The sequence below is a fragment of the Oncorhynchus nerka genome, unplaced genomic scaffold (genome assembly GCF_034236695.1).
Source record: "Oncorhynchus nerka isolate Pitt River unplaced genomic scaffold, Oner_Uvic_2.0 unplaced_scaffold_1293, whole genome shotgun sequence".
In the NCBI taxonomy this organism is placed as follows: domain Eukaryota; kingdom Metazoa; phylum Chordata; class Actinopteri; order Salmoniformes; family Salmonidae; genus Oncorhynchus; species Oncorhynchus nerka.
In genome coordinates this window covers 115,719-141,140 of record NW_027040050.1, presented here as the reverse complement: position 1 = coordinate 141,140, position 25,422 = coordinate 115,719, and the positions used below count along the sequence as shown (strand labels likewise).

The window sequence follows — 25,422 nt, the reverse complement described above, 5'->3', positions numbered from 1 at the left end:
TAATATGTTGTTGTGTTGTATCAGAGCAACTAAACGATCACAGAGTTAATATGTTGTTGTGTTGTATCAGAGCAACTAACTAAACGATCACAGAGTTAATATGTTGTTGTGTTGTAACAGAGCAACTAAACGATCACAGAGTTAATATGTTGTGTTGTAACAGAGCAACTAAACGATCACAGAGTTAACATGTTGTTGTGTTGTAACAGAGCAACTAAAACGATCACAGAGTTAACATGTTGTTGTGTTGTAACAGAGCAACTAAACGATCACAGAGTTAACATGTTGTTGTGTTGTAACAGAGCAAATCTCACAGAGTTAACATGTTGTGTGTTGTAACAGAGCAACTCTGGGAGTTAACATGTTGTTGTGTTGTAACAGAGCAACTAAACGATCACAGAGTTAATATGTTGTTGTGTTATCACAGGGCACTTGAGTCGATCACAGAGTTAACATGTTGTTGTTTTATCACAGGGCAACAGAGTCGATCACAGAGTTAATATGTTGTTGTGTTATCACAGGGCAACGAGTCGATCACAGAGTTAACATGTTGTTGTTTTATCACAGGGCAACGAGTCGATCACAGAGTTAACATGTTGTTGTTTTATCACAGGGCAACGAGTCGATCATCGATCTGATCCACACCACACGTATCCACCTGATGCCCTCCATGAACCCTGATGGCTTTGAGAAAGCTGCCTCCCAGGTAACACACACACCACAACTAATACACACATCACAACTAACACACACACAGACTGGTTCATTGGGTTTTGTCTTGTGGACAGACCAGGTAACATCTCTCCTCCCTCTGTGTGTCAGTCGGGGGAGCTGAAGGATTGGTTCGTAGGTCGTAGTAACGCCCAGGGGGTTGACCTGAACAGGAACTTCCTGACCTGGACCGCATCGTCTGACAACGAGAAGGAGGGCGGAGCCAACAACCACCTGCTCAACAACATGAAGAAGGCCGTGGACGAAAATACCAAGGTAACACACCTGTCTGTCTGTCTGTCTGTCTGGTAACACACCTGTCTGTCTGTCTGTCTGTCTGTCTGTCTGTCTGTCTGTCTGTCTGTCTGTCTGTCTGTGTCTGTGTTGTCTCCAGCTGGCTCCAGAGACCTAGTCAGTGATCCTGTCTGTGTCTGTGTCCGTTGTCTCCAGCTGGCTCCAGAGACCTAGTCAGTGATCCTGTCTGTGTCTGTTGTCTCCAGCTGGCTCCAGAGACCTAGTCAGTGATCCTGTCTGTGTCTGTTGTCTCCAGCTGGCTCCAGAGTCCTAGTCATTGATCCTGTCTGTGTCTGTGTCTGTTGTCTCCAGCTGGCTCCAGAGACCTAGTCAGTGATCCTGTCTGTCTGTGTCTGTTGTCTCCAGCTGGCTCCAGAGACCTAGTCAGTGATCCTGTCTGTCTGTGTCTGTTGTCTCCAGCTGACTCCAGAGACCTAGTCAGTGATCCTGTCTGTCTGTGTCTGTTGTCTCCAGCTGGCTCCAGAGACCTAGTCAGTGATCCTGTCTGTCTGTGTCTGTTGTCTCCAGCTGGCTCCAGAGACCTAGTCAGTGATCCTGTCTGTCTGTGTCTGTGTTGTCTCCAGCTGGCTCCAGAGACCTAGTCAGTGATCCTGTCTGTCTGTGTCTGTTGTCTCCAGCTGGCTCCAGAGACCTAGTCAGTGATCCTGTCTGTGTCTGTTGTCTCCAGCTGGTTCCAGAGACCTAGTCAGTGATCCTGTCTGTCTGTGTCTGTTGTCTCCAGCTGGCTCCAGAGACCTAGTCAGTGATCCTGTCTGTCTGTGTTGTCTCCAGCTGGCTCCAGAGACCAAGTCAGTGATCCTGTCTGTCTGTGTCTGTTGTCTCCAGCTGGCTCCAGAGACCTAGTCAGTGATCCTGTCTGTCTGTGTCTGTTGTCTCCAGCTGGCTCCAGAGACCTAGTCAGTGATCCTGTCTGTCTGTGTCTGTGTTGTCTCCAGCTGGCTCCAGAGACCTAGTCAGTGATCCTGTCTGTCTGTGTCTGTTGTCTCCAGCTGGCTCCAGAGACCTAGTCAGTGATCCTGTCTGTCTGTGTCTGTTGTCTCCAGCTGGCTCCAGAGACCTAGTCAGTGATCCTGTCTGTCTGTGTCTGTTGTCTCCAGCTGACTCCAGAGACCTAGTCAGTGATCCTGTCTGTGTCTGTTGTCTCCAGCTGGCTCCAGAGACCTAGTCAGTGATCCTGTCTGTCTGTGTCTGTTGTCTCCAGCTGACTCCAGAGACCTAGTCAGTCATCCTGTCTGTCTGTGTCTGTTGTCTCCAGCTGGCTCCAGAGACCTAGTCAGTGATCCTGTCTGTCTGTGTCTGTGTTGTCTCCAGCTGGCTCCAGAGACCTAGTCAGTGATCCTGTCTGTCTGTGTCTGTTGTCTCCAGCTGGCTCCAGAGACCTAGTCAGTGATCCTGTCTGTGTCTGTTGTCTCCAGCTGGTTCCAGAGACCTAGTCAGTGATCCTGTCTGTCTGTGTCTGTTGTCTCCAGCTGGCTCCAGAGACCTAGTCAGTGATCCTGTCTGTGTTGTCTCCAGCTGGCTCCAGAGACCTAGTCAGTGATCCTGTCTGTCTGTGTCTGTTGTCTCCAGCTGGCTCCAGAGACCTAGTCAGTGATCCTGTCTGTCTGTGTCCGTTGTCTCCAGCTGGCTCCAGAGACCTAGTCAGTGATCCTGTCTGTCTGTGTCTGTTGTCTCCAGCTGGCTCCAGAGACCTAGTCAGTGATCCTGTCTGTCTGTGTTGTCTCCAGCTGGCTCCAGAGACCTAGTTAGTGATCGGGTCTGTGTCTGTTGTCTCCAGCTGGCTCCAGAGACCTAGTCAGTCATCCTGTCTGTCTGTGTCTGTTGTCTCCAGCTGGCTCCAGAGACCTAGTCAGTGATCCTGTCTGTCTGTGTTGTCTCCAGCTGGCTCCAGAGACCAAGTCAGTGATCCTGTCTGTCTGTGTCTGTTGTCTCCAGCTGGCTCCAGAGACCTAGTCAGTGATCCTGTCTGTCTGTGTCTGTTGTCTCCAGCTGGCTCAGAGACCTAGTCAGTGATCCTCTGTCTGTGTCTGTTGTCTCCAGCTGGCTCCAGAGACCTAGTCAGTGATCCTGTCTGTCTGTGTTGTCTCCAGCTGGCTCCAGAGACCTAGTCAGTGATCCTGTCTGTGTCTGTGTCTGTTGTCTCCAGCTGGCTCCAGAGACCTAGTCAGTGATCCTGTCTGTCTGTGTCTGTTGTCTCCAGCTGGCTCCAGAGACCTAGTCAGTGATCCTGTCTGTCTGTGTCTGTGTTGTCTCCAGCTGGCTCCAGAGACCTAGTCAGTGATCCTGTCTGTGTCTGTTGTCTCCAGCTGGCTCCAGAGACCTAGTCAGTGATTCTGTCTGTGTCTGTTGTCTCCACTGGCTCCAGAGACCTAGTCAGTGATCCTGTCTATGTCTGTTGTCTCCAGCTGGCTCCAGAGACCAAGGCAGTGATCATGTCTGTGTCTGTTGTCTCCAGCTGGCTCCAGAGACCTAGTCAGTGATCCTGTCTGTCTGTGTCTGTGTTGTCTCCAGCTGGCTCCAGAGACCTAGTTAGTGATCTCGGTCTGTGTCTGTTGTCTCCAGCTGGCTCCAGAGACCTAGTCAGTCATCCTGTCTGTCTGTGTCTGTTGTCTCCAGCTGGCTCCAGAGACCAAGGCAGTGATCATGTCTGTGTCTGTTGTCTCCAGCTGGCTCCAGAGACCTAGTCAGTGATCCTGTCTATGTCTGTTGTCTCCAGCTGGCTCCAGAGACCTAGTCAGTGATCCTGTCTGTGTCTGTTGTCTCCAGCTGGCTCCAGAGACCTAGTCAGTGATCCTGTCTGTCTGTGTCTGTTGTCTCCAGCTGGCTCCAGAGACCTAGTCAGTGATCCTGTCTGTCTGTGTCTGTTGTCTTCAGCTGGCTCCAGAGACCTAGTCAGTGATCCTGTCTGTGTCTGTTGTCTCCAGCTGGCTCCAGAGACCTAGTCAGTGATCCTGTCTGTGTCTGTTGTCTCCAGCTGGCTCCAGAGACCTAGTCAGTGATCCTGTCTGTCTGTGTCTGTGTTGTCTCCAGCTGGCTCCAGAGACCTAGTCAGTGATCCTGTCTGTCTGTGTCTGTTGTCTCCAGCTGGCTCCAGAGACCTAGTCAGTGATCCTCTCTGTGTCTGTTGTCTCCAGCTGGCTCCAGAGACCTAGTCAGTGATCCTGTCTGTGTCTGTTGTCTCCAGCTGGCTCCAGAGACCTAGTCAGTGATCCTGTCTGTGTATGTTGTCTCTAGCTGGCTCCAGAGACCTAGTCAGTGATCCTGTCTGTGTCTGTTGTCTCCAGCTGGCTCCAGAGACCTAGTCAGTGATCCTGTCTGTCTGTGTCTGTGTTGTCTCCAGCTGGCTCCAGAGACCTAGTCAGTGATCCTATCTGTCTGTGTCTGTTGTCTCCAGCTGGCTCCAGAGACCTAGTCAGTGATCCTGTCTGTCTGTGTCTGTTGTCTCCAGCTGGCTCCAGAGACCTAGTCAGTGATCCTGTCTGTGTATGTTGTCTCCAGCTGGCTCCAGAGACCTAGTCAGTGATCCTGTCTGTCTGTGTCTGTTGTCTCCAGCTGGCTCCAGTGACCTAGTCAGTGATCCTATCTGTCTGTGTCTGTTGTCTCCAGCTGGCTCCAGAGACCTAGTCAGTGATCCTGTCTGTCTGTGTCTGTGTTGTCTCCAGCTGGCTCCAGAGACCTAGTCAGTGATCCTGTCTGTGTCTGTTGTCTCCAGCTGGCTCCAGAGACCTAGTCAGTGATTCTGTCTGTGTCTGTTGTCTCCAGCTGGCTCCAGAGACCTAGTCAGTGATCCTGTCTGTGTCTGTTGTCTCCAGCTGGCTCCAGAGACCTAGTCAGTGATCCTATCTGTCTGTGTCTGTTGTCTCCAGCTAGCTCCAGAGACCAAGGCAGTGATACGATGGATAATGGAGATTCCATTCGTCCTCTCAGCTAATCTACATGGAGGAGATGTGGTGGCCAACTACCCCTACGATGAGACACGAAGTGGTAAACACACACACACCACCCTACACACACACCACGCTACACACACACCACGCTACACACACACCACGCTACACACACACCACCTACACACACCACGCTACACACACACCACGTCACACACACCACGCTGGCACACACACCACGCTACACACATAAACCACTGGTAACTAGACATCTCCTACAGTATAGAGTAGAGCATCATGGGTAATTTAAACCACTGTGAACTAGACATCTCCTACAGTGTAGAGTAGAGCATCATGGGTAATTTAAATCACTGTGAACCAGACATCTCCTACAGTGTAGACTAGAGCATCATGGGTAATTTAAACCACTGTGAACTAGACATCTCCTACAGTGTAGAGTAGAGCATCATGGGTAATTTAAACCACTGGACAACCAGACATCTCCTACAGTGTAGAGTAGAGCATCATGGGTAATTTAAACCACTGTGAACTAGACATCTCCTACAGTGTAGAGTAGAGCATCATGGGTAATTTAAACCACTGTGAACCAGACATCTCCTACAGTGTAGAGTAGAGCATCATGGGTAATTTAAACCACTGTGAACCAGATATCTCCTACAGTGTAGAGTAGAGCATCATGGGTAATTTAAACCACTGTGAACCAGACATGAAGCTGAGTAAATGACACAAAAATTAAACTTAAGAATGGGAAGCATAGAAATAACACACATATAACAGATCTACCTCTACTTAGACTTCATTTCAATGAGAATTTCAGATCTATAACTCATATTTCTATGTGAATTTGGTCAGGTCGCCCAAAAAGTTACATAATGCCACTGCTAATAAGTGCAAATAAGTTATCCCCCCCCCCATTCCCTCTTTTCTCCCTCTCTCCCCCCCCATTCCCTCTTTTCTCCCTCTCTCCCCCATTCCCTCTTTCTCCCTCTCTCCCCCCTCATTCCCTCTTTTCTCCCTCTCTCCCCCCCTCATTCCCTCTTTTCTCCCTCTCTCCCCCCCCATTCCCTCTTTTCTCCCTCTCTCCCCCCCCTCATTCCCTCTTTTCTCCCTCTCTCCCCTCATTCCCTCTTTTCTCCCTCCCTCCCCCCCTCATTCCCTCTTTTCTCCTCCCTCCCATCCTCTCCCTCCCCACCCCCATTCCCTCTTTTCTCCTCCCTCCTCCCTCCCTCCCTCCCCCATCCTCCCCATCCTCCCTCCCCCTCCTCCCTCCCATCCTCCCTCCCTCCCTCCCTCCCTCCCTCCCTCTCCCTCCCTCCCTCCCTCCCACCTCCCTCCCTCCTCCCCTCCCTCTCCCATCCTCCCTCCCTCCCTCCCTCCCTCCCTCTCCCATCCTCCCTCCCTCCCACCTCTCTCCCTCCCCCATCCTCCCTCCCTCCCTCTCCCATCCTCCCCTCCCTCTCCCATCCTCCCATCCTCCCTCCCTCCTCCCCTCCCTCCCATCCTCCCTCCCTCCCTCTCCCATCCTCCCTCCCTCCCTCTCCCATCCTCCCTCCCTCTCCCATCCTCCCTCCCTCCCTCCCTCCCCTCCCTCCCTCCCTCCCTCCTCCCTCCCTCCCTCCCTCCCCTCCCTCTCCCATCCTCCCTCCCTCCCACCTCCCTCTCTTCCCTCCCCCATCCTCTCTTCCCTCCCTCCCACCTCCCTCCCTCTCCCATCCTCTCTCCCTCCCTCCCTCCAGGTTCGACCCATGAGTACAGCGCCAGTCCTGATGATCACCTTTAAGTCTCTGGCGAAGTCCTACTCCCAGTTTAATCCTGTGATGTCAGACCCCCAACGGGCTGTGCAGGAAGAACGACGATGATACCAGCTTCACCGACGGCATCACCAACGGAGGGGCCTGGTACAGCGTACCCGGAGGTAACACACAGACACTAGCTTCACCTACGGAGGGGCCTGGTACAGCGTACCCGGAGGTAACACACAGACACTAGCTTCACCTACAGAGGGGCCTGGTACAGCGTGCCCGGAGGTAACACACAGACACTAGCTTCACCTACAGAGGGCCTGGTACCGTGGAGGTAACACACAGACACTAGCTTCACCTACAGAGGGGCCTGGTACAGCGTACCCAGAGGTAACACACAGACACTAGCTTCACCTACAGAGGGGCCTGGTGCGTACCCAGAGGTAACACACAGACACTAGCTTCACCTACGGAGGGGCCTGGTACAGCTACCGAGGTAACACACAGACACTAGCTTCACCTACAGAGGGGCCTGGTACAGCGTACCCGGAGGTAACACACAGACACTAGCTTCACCTACAGAGGGGCCTGGTACAGCGTACCCGGAGGTAACACACAGACACTAGCTTCACCTACAGAGGGGCCTGGTACAGCGTACCCAGAGGTAACACACAGACACTAGCTTCACCTACAGAGGGGCCTGGTACAGCGTACCCAGAGGTAACACACAGACACTAGCTTCACCTACAGAGGGGCCTGGTACAGCCCTACTGAGACTACACAGGTAACCTACTGAGACTACTACACTACACAGGTAACCACTGAGACTACACACACACCTACTGAGACTACACACACACACCACGCCTACTGAGACTACTACACAGAGCTAGTGTCTGTGTGTTACCTCTGGGTACGCTGTACCAGGCCCCTCTGTGTAGCAGTCTCAGTAGGTTACCTGAGCATCTCAGTAGGTTACCTGTGTAGTGTAAAGTAGGTTACCTGTGTAGTCTCAGTAGGTTACCTGTGTAGTGTAACTCAGTAGGTTACCTGTGTCTGTAGTAGTCTCAGTGGTTACCTGTGTAGTGTAGCAGTCTCAGTAGGTTACCTGTGTAGTCTCAGTAGGTTATCAGTGTAGTAGTCTCCAGTAGGTTACCTGTGTAGTGTAGTAGTCTCAGTAGGTTACATGTGTAGTGTAGTAGTCTCAGTAGGTTACCTGTGTAGTCTCAGTAGGTTACCTGTGTAGTGTAGTAGTCTCAGTAGGTTACCTGTGTAGTGTAGTAGTCTCAGTAGGTTACCTGTGTAGCTCAGTAGGTTACCTGTGTAGTGTAGTTCTAAGGTTACCACAGTGGTTACCTGTGTAGTGTAGTAGTCTCAGTAGGTTACCTGTGTAGTGTAGTAGTCTCAGTAGGTTACCTGTGTAGTATCAGTGGTTACCTGTGTAGTGTAGTAGTCTCAGTAGGTTACCTGTGTAGTGTAGTAGTCTCAGTAGGTTACCTGTGTAGTGTAGTAGTCTCAGTAGGTTACCTGTGTAGTGTAGTAGTCTCAGTAGGTTACCTGTGTAAGTAGTCTCCGTAGGTTACCTGTGTAGTGTCAGTAGGTTACCTGTGTAGTCTCAGTAGGTTACCTGTGTAGTGTAGTAGTCTCAGTAGGTTACCTGTGTAGTCTCAGTGGTTACCTGTGTAGTGTAGTAGTCTCAGTAGGTTACCTGTGTAGTGTAGTAGTCTCAGTAGGTTACCTGTGTAGTGTAGTAGTCTCAGTAGGTTACATGTAAGTAGTCTCAGTAGGTTACCTGTGTAGTCTCAGTAGGTTACCTGTGTAGTGTAGTAGTCTCAGTAGGTTAATGTAGTACTCCAAAGGTTAAAGTCTCAGTAGGTTACCTGTGTAGTGTAGTAGTCTCAGTAGAAATGTCAGTAGGTTACCTGTGTAGTGTAGTAGTCTCAGTAGGTTACCTGTGTAGTGTAGTAGTCTCAGTAGGTTACCTGTCATTTACCTGTGTAGTGTAGTAGTCTCAGTAGGTCCTGTGTAGTGTAGTAGTCTCAGTATTTACCTGTGTGTGTAGTAGTCTCAGTAGGTTACCTGTGTAGTGTAGTAGTCCCAAAGGTTACCTGTGTAGTGTAGTAGTCTCCGTAGGTTACCTGTGTAGTGTCAGTAGGTTACCTGTGTAGTCTCAGTATTTACCTGTGTAGTGTAGTAGTCTCAGTAGGTTACCTGTGTAGTAGTCCCCAGTAGGTTACCTGTGTAGTCTCCAGTAGGTTACCTGTGTAGTCTCCGTAGGTTACCTGTGTAGTGTAGTAGTCCTCAGTAGGTTACCCCTCAGTAGGTTACCTGTGTTTAGTCTCCCTCCCTCCTGTGTAGTGTAGTAGTCCCAGTAGGTTACCTTTGTAGTCTCCATTTACCTGTGTTGTAGTAGCCTCAGTTGGCTGCAGTACCTGCAGCTGGTGGCCACACCTGTTTATTGACCTCCCCCCTTTGTTCAGGGACACTCCCCTCCATTTCTGTTAGTCACATGTCTGTGGAACTTGTTCAGTTTATGAATCTTGTTGTATACTAATATTTACACATGTTAAGTTTGCTGAATTTATCCTCCCTCCCTCCCCTCCCTCCCTCCCTCCCTCCCTCCCCCTCCCTCCCTCCCTCCCTCCCCTCCCTCCCTCCCTCCCACTCTCTCTCCCTCCTCCCTCCCTCCCTCCCTCCCTCCCTCCCTCTCCTCCCCCTCCCCTCCCTCCCTCCCTCCCTCCCTCCCTCTCCTCCCTCCCTCTCCTCCCTCCCTCCCCTCCCTCCCTCCCTCCCTCCCTCCCTCCCTCCCTCCCTCCCTCCCTCCCTCCCTCCCTCCCTCCCTCCCTCCCTCCCTCCCTCTCTCCTCTTTCTCCCTCCCTCCCTCCCCTCCCTCCCTCCCTCCCACTCCCTCTCTCTCTCTCTCCCTCCCTCCCTCTCCTCTCCCTCCCTCTCTCTTTCTCTTTCTCTTTCTCCCTCCCTCCCTCTCCTCCCTCCCTCCTCTCTCTCTCCCCTCCCTCCCTCCCTCCCTCCCCTCCCTCTCTCCCTCTCTCTCTCTCTCCCTCCCTCCCTCCCTCCCTCCCCCTCTCTCTCTCTGCCTCCCCCTCCCTCCCTCCCTCCCTCCCTCTTCCTCCCTCCCTCCCTCCAGGCATGCAGGATTTTAACTACCTGAGCAGTAACTGTTTTGAGATAACTCTGGAGCTGAGCTGTGACAAGTTTCCTGCTGAAGACACACTGAAGACTTATTGGGAGGAGAACCTAACTCACTGGTCAACTACATAGAACAGGTACACCTACACACACACACACACACACACACACACACACACACACACACACACACACACACACCGCAACTCATTGGTCAACTACATAGAACAGGTACACCTACACACACACACACACAGACACACACACACCGCAACTCACTGGTCAACTACATAGAACAGGTACACCTACACACACACACACACACACACACACACACACACACACACACACACACACACACACAGACACACACACACACACACCGCAACTCACTGGTCAACTACATAGAACAGGTACACCTACACACGCACACACACACACACACACACACACACACACACACACACACACACACACCGCAACTCACTGGTCAACTACATAGAACAGACACACACACACACACACACACACACACACACACACACAGACACACACACACACACACACACACAGACACACACACACACACACACACACACCGCAACTCATTGGTCAACTACATAGAACAGGTACACAGACACACACACACAGACACACACACACACACACACACAGACACACACACACACACACACACACACAGACACACACACACACGTCATAATTGACATAAATATGTCTTATTTTACCAAAACATAAATTGTGTGTGTGTGTGTGGTGTGTGTGTAGGTGCATCGTGGTGTGAAGGGCTTTGTGCGTGACCTTCAGGGTGGAGCCATCTTTAACGCCTCCATCTCAGTGGAGGGCATCGACCATGACATCACTACAGGTACAACCAATCCCAGCCCTCCTCTCAGCCAACACTAATGGTGATGAGTTGATTGGAGAAAACATGCTGATTATATCATATTGATAATTGGTTATTGATTATTATGATATTGATTAGAGTTTATTGATTATTATCATATTGATAAATTGTTATTGATTATTATGATATTGATTAGAGTTTATTGATTATTATTATATTGATTAGAGTTTATTGATTATTATTATATTGATTAGAGTTTATTGATTATTATGATATTGATTAGAGTTTATTGATTATTATTATATTGATTAGAGTTTATTGATTATTATCATATTGATTAGAGTTGATTGATTATTATCATATTGATTAGAGTTTATTGATTATTATGATATTGATTAGAGTTGATTGATTATTATCATATTGATTAGAGTTTATTGATTATTATGATATTGATTAGAGTTTATTGATTATTATCATATTGATACATTGTTATTGATTATTATGATATTGATTAGAGTTGATTGATTATTATGATATTGATTAGAGTTGATTGATTATTATGATATTGATTAGAGTTGATTGATTATTATGATATTGATTAGAGTTTATTGATTATTATGATATTGATTAGAGTTGATTGATTATTATGATATTGATTAGAGTTGATTGATTATTATGATATTGATTAGAGTTGATTGATTATTATTATATTGATTAGAGTTGATTGATTATTATTATATTGATACATTGATCATAGTTAAGGACTGTGATAATGTTATTGATAATTGAGTATTGATTATTAATGTGTATTGATTACTAATGTACTTTCTTATTGTAGCTAAGTACAGTGATATTGATTATTGATTGTGTATTGATAACAGCTAAGGACGGAGACTACTGGCGTCTCCTGGCAGCAGGGAACTACAAGGTCTCTGCCTATGCTCCAGGTTACTTGACTGTCATCAAGAAGGTGGCTGTCCCCTACAGTCCTGCTATTAGGGTAAGAACCATGAAACCATGACAACAACCACCCATAATAACATGACAACCATAATACCATGACAACAGTATGTTCAGTAGTAGTTACCATGACAACAGTATGTTCAGTGGTAGTTAACATGACAACAGTATGTTAAGTAGTAGTTACCATGACAACAGCTAGGTTTATTATTAGTTCACATGACAACAATATGCTCAGTAGTAGTTACCATGACAACAGTATGTTCAGTAGTAGTTAACATGACAACAGTATGCTCAGTAGTAGTTACCATGACAACAGTATGTTCAGTAGTAGTTACCATGACAACAGTATGTTCAGTAGTAGTTAACATGACAACAGTATGTTCAGTAGTAGTTACCTTGACAACAGAATGTTCAGTAGTATTTACCATGACAACAGTATGTTCAGTAGTAGTTACCATGACAACAGTAAGTTCAGTAGTAGTTACCATGACAACAGTATGTTCAGTAGTAGTTAACATGACAACAGTATGTTCAGTAGTAGTTAACATGACAACAGTATGTTCAGTAGTAGTTACCATGACAACAGTATGTTCAGTAGTAGATACCATGACAACAGTATGTTCAGTAGTAGTTAACATGACAACAGTATGTTCAGTAGTAGTTAACATGACAACAGTATGTTCAGTAGTAGTTACCATGACAACAGTATGTTCAGTAGTATTTAACATGACAACAGTATGTTCAGTAGTAGTTAACATGACAACAGTATGTTCAGTAGTAGTTAACATGACAACAGTATGTTCAGTAGTAGTTACCATGACAACAGATTGTTCAGTAGTAGTTAACATGACAACAGTATGTTCAGTAGTAGTTAACATGACAACAGCATGTTCAGTAGTAGTTACCATGACAACATAATGTTCAGTAGTAGTTAACATGACAACAGTATGTTCAGTAGTAGTTACCATGACAACAGTATGTTCAATAGTAGTTACCATGACAGCAGTATGTTCAGTAGTAGTTAACATGACAACAGTATGTTCAGTAGTAGTTACCATGACAACAGTATGTTCAGTAGTAGTTACCATGACAACAGTATGTTCAATAGTAGTTACCATGATAACAGTATGTTCAGTAGTAGATACCATGACAACAGTATGTTCAGTAGTAGTTAACATGACAACAGTATGTTCAGTAGTAGTTATCATGACAACAGTATGTTCAATAGTAGTTACCATGTCAACAGTATGTTCAGTAGTAGTTAACATGACAACAGTATGTTCAGTAGTATTTACCATGACAACAGTATGTTCAGTAGTAGATACCATGACAACAGTATGTTCAGTAGTAGATACCATGACAACAGTATGTTCAGCAGTAGTTAACATGACAACAGTATGTTCAGTAGTAGTTACCATGACAACAGTATGTTCAGTAGTAGTTACCATGACAACAGTATGTTCAGTAGTAGTTAACATGACAACTGTATGTTCAGTAGTAGTTAACATGACAACAGTATGTTCAGTAGTAGTTACCATGACAACAGTATGTTCAGTAGTAGTTACCATGACAACAGTATGTTCAGTAGTAGTTAACATGACAACAGTATGTTCAGTAGTAGTTAACATGACAACAGTATGTTCAGTAGTAGTTACCATGACAACAGTATGTTCAGTAGTAGATACCATGACAACAGTATGTTCAGTAGTAGTTAACATGACAACAGTATGTTCAGTAGTAGTTAACATGACAACAGTATGTTCAGTAGTAGTTACCATGACAACAGTATGTTCAGTAGTATTTAACATGACAACAGTATGTTCAGTAGTAGTTAACATGACAACAGTATGTTCAGTAGTAGTTAACATGACAACAGTATGTTCAGTAGTAGTTACCATGACAACATATTGTTCAGTAGTAGTTAACATGACAACAGTATGTTCAGTAGTAGTTAACATGACAACAGTATGTTCAGTAGTAGTTACCATGACAACATAATGTTCAGTAGTAGTTAACATGACAACAGTATGTTCAGTAGTAGTTACCATGACAACAGTATGTTCAATAGTAGTTAACATGACAACAGTATGTTCAGTAGTAGTTACCATGACAACAGTATGTTCAGTAGTAGATACCATGACAACAGTATGTTAAGTAGTAGTTACCATGACAACAGCTAGGTTTATTATTAGTTCACATGACAACAATATGCTCAGTAGTAGTTACCATGACAACAGTATGTTCAGTAGTAGTTAACATGACAACAGTATGCTCAGTAGTAGTTACCATGACAACAGTATGTTCAGTAGTAGTTACCATGACAACAGTATGTTCAGTAGTAGTTAACATGACAACAGTATGTTCAGTAGTAGTTACCTTGACAACAGAATGTTCAGTAGTATTTACCATGACAACAGTATGTTCAGTAGTAGTTACCATGACAACAGTAAGTTCAGTAGTAGTTACCATGACAACAGTATGTTCAGTAGTAGTTAACATGACAACAGTATGTTCAGTAGTAGTTAACATGACAACAGTATGTTCAGTAGTAGTTACCATGACAACAGTATGTTCAGTAGTAGATACCATGACAACAGTATGTTCAGTAGTAGTTAACATGACAACAGTATGTTCAGTAGTAGTTAACATGACAACAGTATGTTCAGTAGTAGTTACCATGACAACAGTATGTTCAGTAGTATTTAACATGACAACAGTATGTTCAGTAGTAGTTAACATGACAACAGTATGTTCAGTAGTAGTTAACATGACAACAGTATGTTCAGTAGTAGTTACCATGACAACAGATTGTTCAGTAGTAGTTAACATGACAACAGTATGTTCAGTAGTAGTTAACATGACAACAGCATGTTCAGTAGTAGTTACCATGACAACATAATGTTCAGTAGTAGTTAACATGACAACAGTATGTTCAGTAGTAGTTACCATGACAACAGTATGTTCAATAGTAGTTACCATGACAGCAGTATGTTCAGTAGTAGTTAACATGACAACAGTATGTTCAGTAGTAGTTACCATGACAACAGTATGTTCAGTAGTAGTTACCATGACAACAGTATGTTCAATAGTAGTTACCATGATAACAGTATGTTCAGTAGTAGATACCATGACAACAGTATGTTCAGTAGTAGTTAACATGACAACAGTATGTTCAGTAGTAGTTATCATGACAACAGTATGTTCAATAGTAGTTACCATGTCAACAGTATGTTCAGTAGTAGTTAACATGACAACAGTATGTTCAGTAGTATTTACCATGACAACAGTATGTTCAGTAGTAGATACCATGACAACAGTATGTTCAGTAGTAGATACCATGACAACAGTATGTTCAGCAGTAGTTAACATGACAACAGTATGTTCAGTAGTAGTTACCATGACAACAGTATGTTCAGTAGTAGTTACCATGACAACAGTATGTTCAGTAGTAGTTAACATGACAACTGTATGTTCAGTAGTAGTTAACATGACAACTGTATGTTCAGTAGTAGTTAACATGACAACAGTATGTTCAGTAGTAGTTACCATGACAACAGTATGTTCAGTAGTAGTTACCATGACAACAGTATGTTCAGTAGTAGTTAACATGACAACAGTATGTTCAGTAGTAGTTAACATGACAACAGTATGTTCAGTAGTAGTTACCATGACAACAGTATGTTCAGTAGTAGATACCATGACAACAGAATGTTCAGTAGTAGTTAACATGACAACAGTATGTTCAGTAGTAGTTAACATGACAACAGTATGTTCAGTAGTAGTTAACATGACAACAGTATGTTCAGTAGTAGTTACCATGACAACAGTATGTTCAGTAGTAGTTAACATGACAACAGTATGTTCAGTAGTAGTTAACATGACAACAGTATGTTCAGTAGTAGTTATCATGACAACAGTATGTTCAATAGTAGTTACCATGACAACAGTATGTTCAGTAGTAGTTAACATGACAACAGTATGTTCAGTAGTATTTACCATGACAACAGTATGTTCAGTAGTAGATACCATGACAACAGTATGTTCAGTAGTAGATACCATGACAACAGTATGTTCAGTAGTAGTTAACATGACAACAGTATGTTCAGTAGTAGTTACCATGACAACAGTATGTTCAGTAGTAGTTACCATGACAACAGTATGTTCAGTAGTAGTTAACATGACAACTGTATGTTCAGTAGTAGTTAACATGACAACAGTATGTTCAGTAGTAGTTACCATGACAACAGTATGTTCAGTAGTAGTTACCATGACAACAGTATGTTCAGTAGTAGTTACCATGACAACAGTATGTTCAGTAGTAGTTACCATGACAACAGTATGTTCAATAGTAGTTACCATGACAAGAGTATGTTCAGTAGTAGTTAACATGACAACAGTATGTTCAGTAGTATTTACCATGACAACAGTATGTTCAGTAGTAGATACCATGACAACAGTATGTTCAGTAGTAGATACCATGACAACAGTATGTTCAGTAGTAGTTAACATGACAACAGTATGTTCAGTAGTAGTTAACATGACAACAGTATGTTCAGTAGTAGTTACCATGACAACAGTATGTTCAGTAGTAGATACCATGACAACAGTATGTTCAGTAGTAGTTAACATGACAACAGTATGTTCAGTAGTAGTTAACATGACAACAGTATGTTCAGTAGTAGTTACCATGACAACAGTATGTTCAGTAGTATTTAACATGACAACAGTATGTTCAGTAGTAGTTAACATGACAACAGTATGTTCAGTAGTAGTTAACATGACAACAGTATGTTCAGTAGTAGTTACCATGACAACATATTGTTCAGTAGTAGTTAACATGACAACAGTATGTTCAGTAGTAGTTAACATGACAACAGTATGTTCAGTAGTAGTTACCATGACAACATAATGTTCAGTAGTAGTTAACATGACAACAGTATGTTCAGTAGTAGTTACCATGACAACAGTATGTTCAATAGTAGTTACCATGACAGCAGTATGTTCAGTAGTAGTTAACATGACAACAGTATGTTCAGTAGTAGTTACCATGACAACAGTATGTTCAGTGGTAGTTACCATGTCAACAGCATGTTCAATAGGAGTTACCATGATAACAGTATGTTCAGTAGTAGATACCATGACAACAGTATGTTCAGTAGTAGTTAACATGACAACAGTATGTTCAGTAGTAGTTAACATGACAACAGTATGTTCAGTACTATTTACCATGACAACAGAATGTTCAGTAGTAGTTAACATGACAACAGTATGTTCAGTAGTAGTTAACATGACAACAGTATGTTCAGTAGTAGTTAACATGACAACAGTATGTTCAGTAGTAGTTACCATGACAACAGTATGTTCAGTAGTAGTTAACATGACAACAGTATGTTCAGTAGTAGTTAACATGACAACAGTATGTTCAGTAGTAGTTACCATGACAACAGTATGTTCAGTAGTAGTTACCATGACAACAGTATGTTCAGTGGTAGTTACCATGACAACAGTATGTTCAGTAGTAGCTACCATGACAACAGTATGTTCAGTAGTAGTTACCATGACAACAGTATGTTCAGTAGTAGTTACCATGACAACAGTATGTTCAGTAGTAGTTAACATGACAACAGTATGTTCAGTAGTAGTTAACATGACAACAGTATGTTCAGTAGTAGTTACCATGACAACAGTATGTTCAGTAGTAGTTAACATGACAACAGTATGTTCAGTAGTAGTTAACATGACAACAGTATGTTCAGTAGTAGTTACCATGACAACAGATTGTTCAGTAGTAGTTAACATGACAACAGTATGTTCAGTAGTAGTTACCATGACAACAGTATGTTCAATAGTAGTTACCATGACAACAGTATGTTCAATAGTAGTTACCATGACAACAGTATGTTCAGTAGTAGTTAACATGACAACAGTATGTTCAGTAGTAGATACCATGACAACAGTATGTTCAGTAGTAGTTACCATGACAACAGTATGTTCAGTAGTAGTTACCATAACAACAGTATGTTCAGTAGTAGTTAACATGACAACAGTATGTTCAGTGGTAGTTAACATGACAACAGTATGTTCAGTAGTAGATACCATGACAACATTATGTTCAGTAGTAGTTACCATGACAACAGTATGTTGAGTAGTAGTTCACATGACAACAATATGTTCAGTAGTAGTTACCATGACAACAGTATGTTCAGTAGTAGTTACAATGACAACAGTATGTTCAGTAGTAGTTACCATGACAACAGTATGTTCAGTAGTAGTTACCATGACAACAGATTGTTCAGTAGTAGTTAACATGACAACAGTATGTTCAGTAGTAGTTAACATGACAACAGTATGTTCAGTAGTAGTTACCATGACAACATAATGTTCAGTAGTAGTTAACATGACAACAGTATGTTCAGTAGTAGTTACCATGACAACAGTATGTTCAATAGTAGTTACCATGACAACAGTATGTTCAATAGTAGTTACCATGACAACAGTATGTTCAGTAGTAGTTAACATGACAACAGTATGTTCAGTAGTAGATACCATGACAACAGTATGTTCAGTAGTAGTTACCATGACAACAGTATGTTCAGTAGTAGTTACCATAACAACAGTATGTTCAGTAGTAGTTAACATGACAACAGTATGTTCAGTAGTAGTTAACATGACAACAGTATGTTCAGTAGTAGTTACCATGACAACAGTATGTTCAGTAGTAGTTAACATGACAACAGTATGTTCAGTAGTAGTTACCATGACAACAGTATGTTCAGTAGTAGTTAACATGACAACAGTATGTTCAGTAGTAGTTAACATGACAACAGCATGTTCAGTAGTAGTTAACATGACAACAGTATGTTCAGTAGTAGTTACCATGACAACATAATGTTCAGTAGTAGTTAACATGACAACAGTATGTTCAGTAGTAGTTAACATGACAACAGTATGTTCAGTAGTAGTTACCATGACAACAGTATGTTCAGTAGTAGATACCATGACAACAGTATGTTCAGTAGTAGTTAACATGACAACAGTATGTTCAGTAGTAGTTAACATGACAACAGTATGTTCAGTAGTAGTTACCATGACAACAGTATGTTCAGTAGTATTTAACATGACAACAGTATGTTCAGTAGTAGTTAACATGACAACAGTATGTTCAGTAGTAGTTAACATGACAACAGTATGTTCAGTAGTAGTTACCATGACAACAGATTGTTCAGTAGTAGTTAACATGACAACAGTATGTTCAGTAGTAGTTAACATGACAACAGCATGTTCAGTAGTAGTTACCATGACAACATAATGTTCAGTAGTAGTTAACATGACAACAGTATGTTCAGTAGTAGTTACCATGACAACAGTATGTTCAATAGTAGTTACCATGACAGCAGTATGTTCAGTAGTAGTTAACATGACAACAGTATGTTCAGTAGTAGTTACCATGACAACAGTATGTTCAGTAGTAGTTACCATGACAACAGTATGTTCAATAGTAGTTACCATGATAACAGTATGTTCAGTAGTAGATACCATGACAACAGTATGTTCAGTAGTAGTTAACATGACAACAGTATGTTCAGTAGTAGTTATCATGACAACAGTATGTTCAATAGTAGTTACCATGTCAACAGTATGTTCAGTAGTAGTTAACATGACAACAGTATGTTCAGTAGTATTTACCATGACAACAGTATGTTCAGTAGTAGATACCATGACAACAGTATGTTCAGTAGTAGATACCATGACAACAGTATGTTCAGCAGTAGTTAACATGACAACAGTATGTTCAGTAGTAGTTACCATGACAACAGTATGTTCAGTAGTAGTTACCATGACAACAGTATGTTCAGTAGTAGTTAACATGACAACTGTATGTTCAGTAGTAGTTAACATGACAACTGTATGTTCAGTAGTAGTTAACATGACAACAGTATGTTCAGTAGTAGTTACCATGACAACAGTATGTTCAGTAGTAGTTACCATGACAACAGTATGTTCAGTAGTAGTTAACATGACAACAGTATGTTCAGTAGTAGTTAACATGACAACAGTATGTTCAGTAGTAGTTACCATGACAACAGTATGTTCAGTAGTAGATACCATGACAACAGAATGTTCAGTAGTAGTTAACATGACAACAGTATGTTCAGTAGTAGTTAACATGACAACAGTATGTTCAGTAGTAGTTAACATGACAACAGTATGTTCAGTAGTAGTTACCATGACAACAGTATGTTCAGTAGTAGTTAACATGACAACAGTATGTTCAGTAGTAGTTAACATGACAACAGTATGTTCAGTAGTAGTTATCATGACAACAGTATGTTCAATAGTAGTTACCATGACAACAGTATGTTCAGTAGTAGTTAACATGACAACAGTATGTTCAGTAGTATTTACCATGACAACAGTATGTTCAGTAGTAGATACCATGACAACAGTATGTTCAGTAGTAGATACCATGACAACAGTATGTTCAGTAGTAGTTAACATGACAACAGTAGTTCAGTAGTACCATGACAACAGTATGTTCAGTAGTAGTTACCATGACAACAGTATGTTCAGTAGTAGTTAACATGACAACTGTATGTTCAGTAGTAGTTAACATGACAACAGTATGTTCAGTAGTAGTTACCATGACAACAGTATGTTCAGTAGTAGTTACCATGACAACAGTATGTTCAGTAGTAGTTACCATGACAACAGTATGTTCAGTAGTAGTTACCATGACAACAGTATGTTCAATAGTAGTTACCATGACAACAGTATGTTCAGTAGTAGTTAACATGACAACAGTATGTTCAGTAGTATTTACCATGACAACAGTATGTTCAGTAGTAGATACCATGACAACAGTATGTTCAGTAGTAGATACCATGACAACAGTATGTTCAGTAGTAGTTAACATGACAACAGTATGTTCAGTAGTAGTTAACATGACAACAGTATGTTCAGTAGTAGTTACCATGACAACAGTATGTTCAGTAGTAGATACCATGACAACAGTATGTTCAGTAGTAGTTAACATGACAACAGTATGTTCAGTAGTAGTTAACATGACAACAGTATGTTCAGTAGTAGTTACCATGACAACAGTATGTTCAGTAGTATTTAACATGACAACAGTATGTTCAGTAGTAGTTAACATGACAACAGTATGTTCAGTAGTAGTTAACATGACAACAGTATGTTCAGTAGTAGTTACCATGACAACATATTGTTCAGTAGTAGTTAACATGACAACAGTATGTTCAGTAGTAGTTAACATGACAACAGTATGTTCAGTAGTAGTTACCATGACAACATAATGTTCAGTAGTAGTTAACATGACAACAGTATGTTCAGTAGTAGTTACCATGACAACAGTATGTTCAGTAGTTACCATGACAGCAGTATGTTCAGTAGTAGTTAACATGACAACAGTATGTTCAGTAGTAGTTACCATGACAACAGTATGTTCAGTGGTAGTTACCATGTCAACAGCATGTTCAATAGGAGTTACCATGATAACAGTATGTAGTAGTAGATACCATGACAACAGTATGTTCAGTAGTAGTTAACATGACAACAGTATGTTCAGTAGTAGTTAACATGACAACAGTATGTTCAGTACTATTTACCATGACAACAGAATGTTCAGTAGTAGTTAACATGACAACAGTATGTTCAGTAGTAGTTAACATGACAACAGTATGTTCAGTAGTAGTTAACATGACAACAGTATGTTCAGTAGTAGTTACCATGACAACAGTATGTTCAGTAGTAGTTAACATGACAACAGTATGTTCAGTAGTAGTTAACATGACAACAGTATGTTCAGTAGTAGTTACCATGACAACAGTATGTTCAGTAGTAGTTACCATGACAACAGTATGTTCAGTGGTAGTTACCATGACAACAGTATGTTCAGTAGTAGCTACCATGACAACAGTATGTTCAGTAGTAGTTACCATGACAACAGTATGTTCAGTAGTAGTTACCATGACAACAGTATGTTCAGTAGTAGTTAACATGACAACAGTATGTTCAGTAGTAGTTAACATGACAACAGTATGTTCAGTAGTAGTTACCATGACAACAGTATGTTCAGTAGTAGTTAACATGACAACAGTATGTTCAGTAGTAGTTAACATGACAACAGTATGTTCAGTAGTAGTTACCATGACAACAGATTGTTCAGTAGTAGTTAACATGACAACAGTATGTTCAGTAGTAGTTACCATGACAACAGTATGTTCAATAGTAGTTACCATGACAACAGTATGTTCAATAGTAGTTACCATGACAACAGTATGTTCAGTAGTAGTTAACATGACAACAGTATGTTCAGTAGTAGATACCATGACAACAGTATGTTCAGTAGTAGTTACCATGACAACAGTATGTTCAGTAGTAGTTACCATGACAACAGTATGTTCAGTAGTAGTTAACATGACAACAGTTGTTCAGTGGTAGTTAACATGACAACAGTATGTTCAGTAGTAGATACCATGACAACAGTATGTTCAGTAGTAGTTACCATGACAACAGTATGTTCAGTAGTAGTTACATGACAACAATATGTTCAGTAGTAGTTACCATGACAACAGTATGTTCAGTAGTAGTTACAATGACAACAGTATGTTCAGTAGTAGTTACCATGACAACAGTATGTTCAGTAGTAGTTACCATGACAACAGATTGTTCAGTAGTAGTTAACATGACAACAGTATGTTCAGTAGTAGTTAACATGACAACAGTATGTTCAGTAGTAGTTACCATGACAACATAATGTTCAGTAGTAGTTAACATGACAACAGTATGTTCAGTAGTAGTTACCATGACAACAGTATGTTCAATAGTAGTTACCATGACAACAGTATGTTCAATAGTAGTTACCATGACAACAGTATGTTCAGTAGTAGTTAACATGACAACAGTATGTTCAGTAGTAGATACCATGACAACAGTATGTTCAGTAGTAGTTACCATGACAACAGTATGTTCAGTAGTAGTTACCATAACAACAGTATGTTCAGTAGTAGTTAACATGACAACAGTATGTTCAGTAGTAGTTAACATGACAACAGTATGTTCAGTAGTAGTTACCATGACAACAGTATGTTCAGTAGTAGTTAACATGACAACAGTATGTTCAGTAGTAGTTACCATGACAACAGTATGTTCAGTAGTAGTTAACATGACAACAGTATGTTCAGTAGTAGTTAACATGACAACAGCATGTTCAGTAGTAGTTAACATGACAACAGTATGTTCAGTAGTAGTTACCATGACAACATAATGTTCAGTAGTAGTTAACATGACAACAGTATGTTCAGTAGTAGTTACCATGACAACAGTATGTTCAATAGTAGTTACCATGACAACAGTATGTTCAATAGTAGTTACCATGACAACAGTAGGTTCAGTAGTAGTTAACATGACAACAGTATGTTCAGTAGTAGTTAACATGACAACAGTATGTTCAGTAGTAGTTACCATGACAACATAATGTTCAGTAGTAGTTAACATGACAACAGTATGTTCAGTAGTAGTTACCATGACAACAGTATGTTCAGTAGTAGTTACCATGACAACAGTATGTTCAGTAGTAGTTAACATGACAACAGTATGTTCAGTAGTAGTTAACATGACAACAGCATGTTCAGTAGTAGTTAACATGACAACAGTATGTTCAGTAGTAGTTACCATGACAACATAATGTTCAGTAGTAGTTAACATGACAACAGTATGTTCAGTAGTAGTTACCATGACAACAGTATGTTCAATAGTAGTTACCATGACAACAGTATGTTCAGTAGTAGATACCATGACAACAGTATGTTCAGTAGTAGTTAACATGACAACAGTATGTTCAGTAGTAGTTAACATGACAACAGTATGTTCAGTAGTAGTTAACATGACAACAGTATGTTCAGTAGTAGTTAACATGACAACAGTATGTTCAGTAGTAGTTACCATGACAACAGTATGTTCAGTGGTAGTTACCATGACAACAGTATGTTCAGTAGTAGTTACCATGACAACAGTATGTTCAGTAGTAGTTAACATGACAACTGTATGTTCAGTAGTAGTTAACATGACAACAGTATGTTCAGTAGTAGTTAACATGACAACAGTATGTTCAGTAGTAGATACCATGACAACATTATGTTCAGTAGTAGTTACCATGACAACAGTATGTTGAGTAGTAGTTCACATGACAACAATATGTTCAGTAGTAGTTACCATGACAACAGTATGTTCAGTAGTAGTTACAATGACAACAGTATGTTCAGTAGTAGTTACCATGACAACAGTATGTTCAGTAGTAGTTACCATGACAACAGTATGTTCAGTAGTAGTTAACATGACAACAGTATGTTCAGTAGTAGTTAACATGACAACATTATGTTCAGTAGTAGTTAACATGACAACAGTATGTTCAGTAGTAGTTACCATGACAACAGTATGTTCAGTAGTAGTTACCATGACAACAGTATGTTCAGTGGTAGTTACCATGACAACAGTATGTTCAGTAGTAGTTACCATGACAACAGTATGTTCAGTAGTAGTTACCATGACAACAGTATGTTCAGTAGTAGTTAACATGACAACAGTATGTTCAGTGGTAGTTACCACGACAACAGCATGTTCAGTAGTAGTTACCATGACAACAGTATGTTCAGTAGTAGTTACCATGACAACAGTATGTTCAGTAGTAGTTAACATGACAACAGTATGTTCAGTAGTAGATACCATGACAACATTATGTTCAGTAGTAGTTACCATGACAACAGTATGTTGAGTAGTAGTTCACATGACAACAATATGTTCAGTAGTAGTTACCATGACAACAGTATGTTCAGTAGTAGTTACCATGACAACTGTATGTTCAGTAGTAGTTAACATGACAACAGTATGTTCAGTAGTAGTTACCATGACAACAGTATGTTCAGTAGTAGTTACCATAACAACAGTATGTTCAGTAGTAGTTAACATGACAACAGTATGTTCAGTAGTAGTTAACATGACAACAGTATGTTCAGTAGTAGTTACCATGACAACAGTATGTTCAGTGGTAGTTACCACGACAACAGCATGTTCAGTAGTAGTTACCATGACAACAGTATGTTCAGTAGTAGTTACCATGACAACAGTATGTTCAGTAGTAGTTAACATGACAACAGTATGTTCAGTAGTAGATACCATGACAACATTATGTTCAGTAGTAGTTACCATGACAACAGTATGTTGAGTAGTAGTTCACATGACAACAATATGTTCAGTAGTAGTTACCATGACAACAGTATGTTCAGTAGTAGTTACAATGACAACAGTATGTTCAGTAGTAGTTACCATGACAACAGTATGTTCAGTAGTAGATACCATGACAACAGTATGTTCAGCAGTAGTTAACATGACAACAGTATGTTCAGTAGTAGTTACCATGACAACAGTATGTTCAGTAGTAGTTACCATGACAACAGTATGTTCAGTAGTAGTTAACATGACAACTGTATGTTCAGTAGTAGTTAACATGACAACTGTATGTTCAGTAGTAGTTAACATGACAACAGTATGTTCAGTAGTAGTTACCATGACAACAGTATGTTCAGTAGTAGTTACCATGACAACAGTATGTTCAGTAGTAGTTAACATGACAACAGTATGTTCAGTAGTAGTTAACATGACAACAGTATGTTCAGTAGTAGTTACCATGACAACAGTATGTTCAGTAGTAGATACCATGACAACAGTATGTTCAGTAGTAGTTAACATG

At 41.5% G+C, this 25,422-nt stretch overlaps 1 pseudogene; it reads left to right on the top strand.

The window, feature by feature from the left end:
• Positions 1–592: 592 nt before the first annotated feature.
• The window catches only part of LOC135568967 (carboxypeptidase E-like), a 48,967-nt pseudogene continuing 24,137 nt past the window's right edge, over positions 593–25,422 (top strand).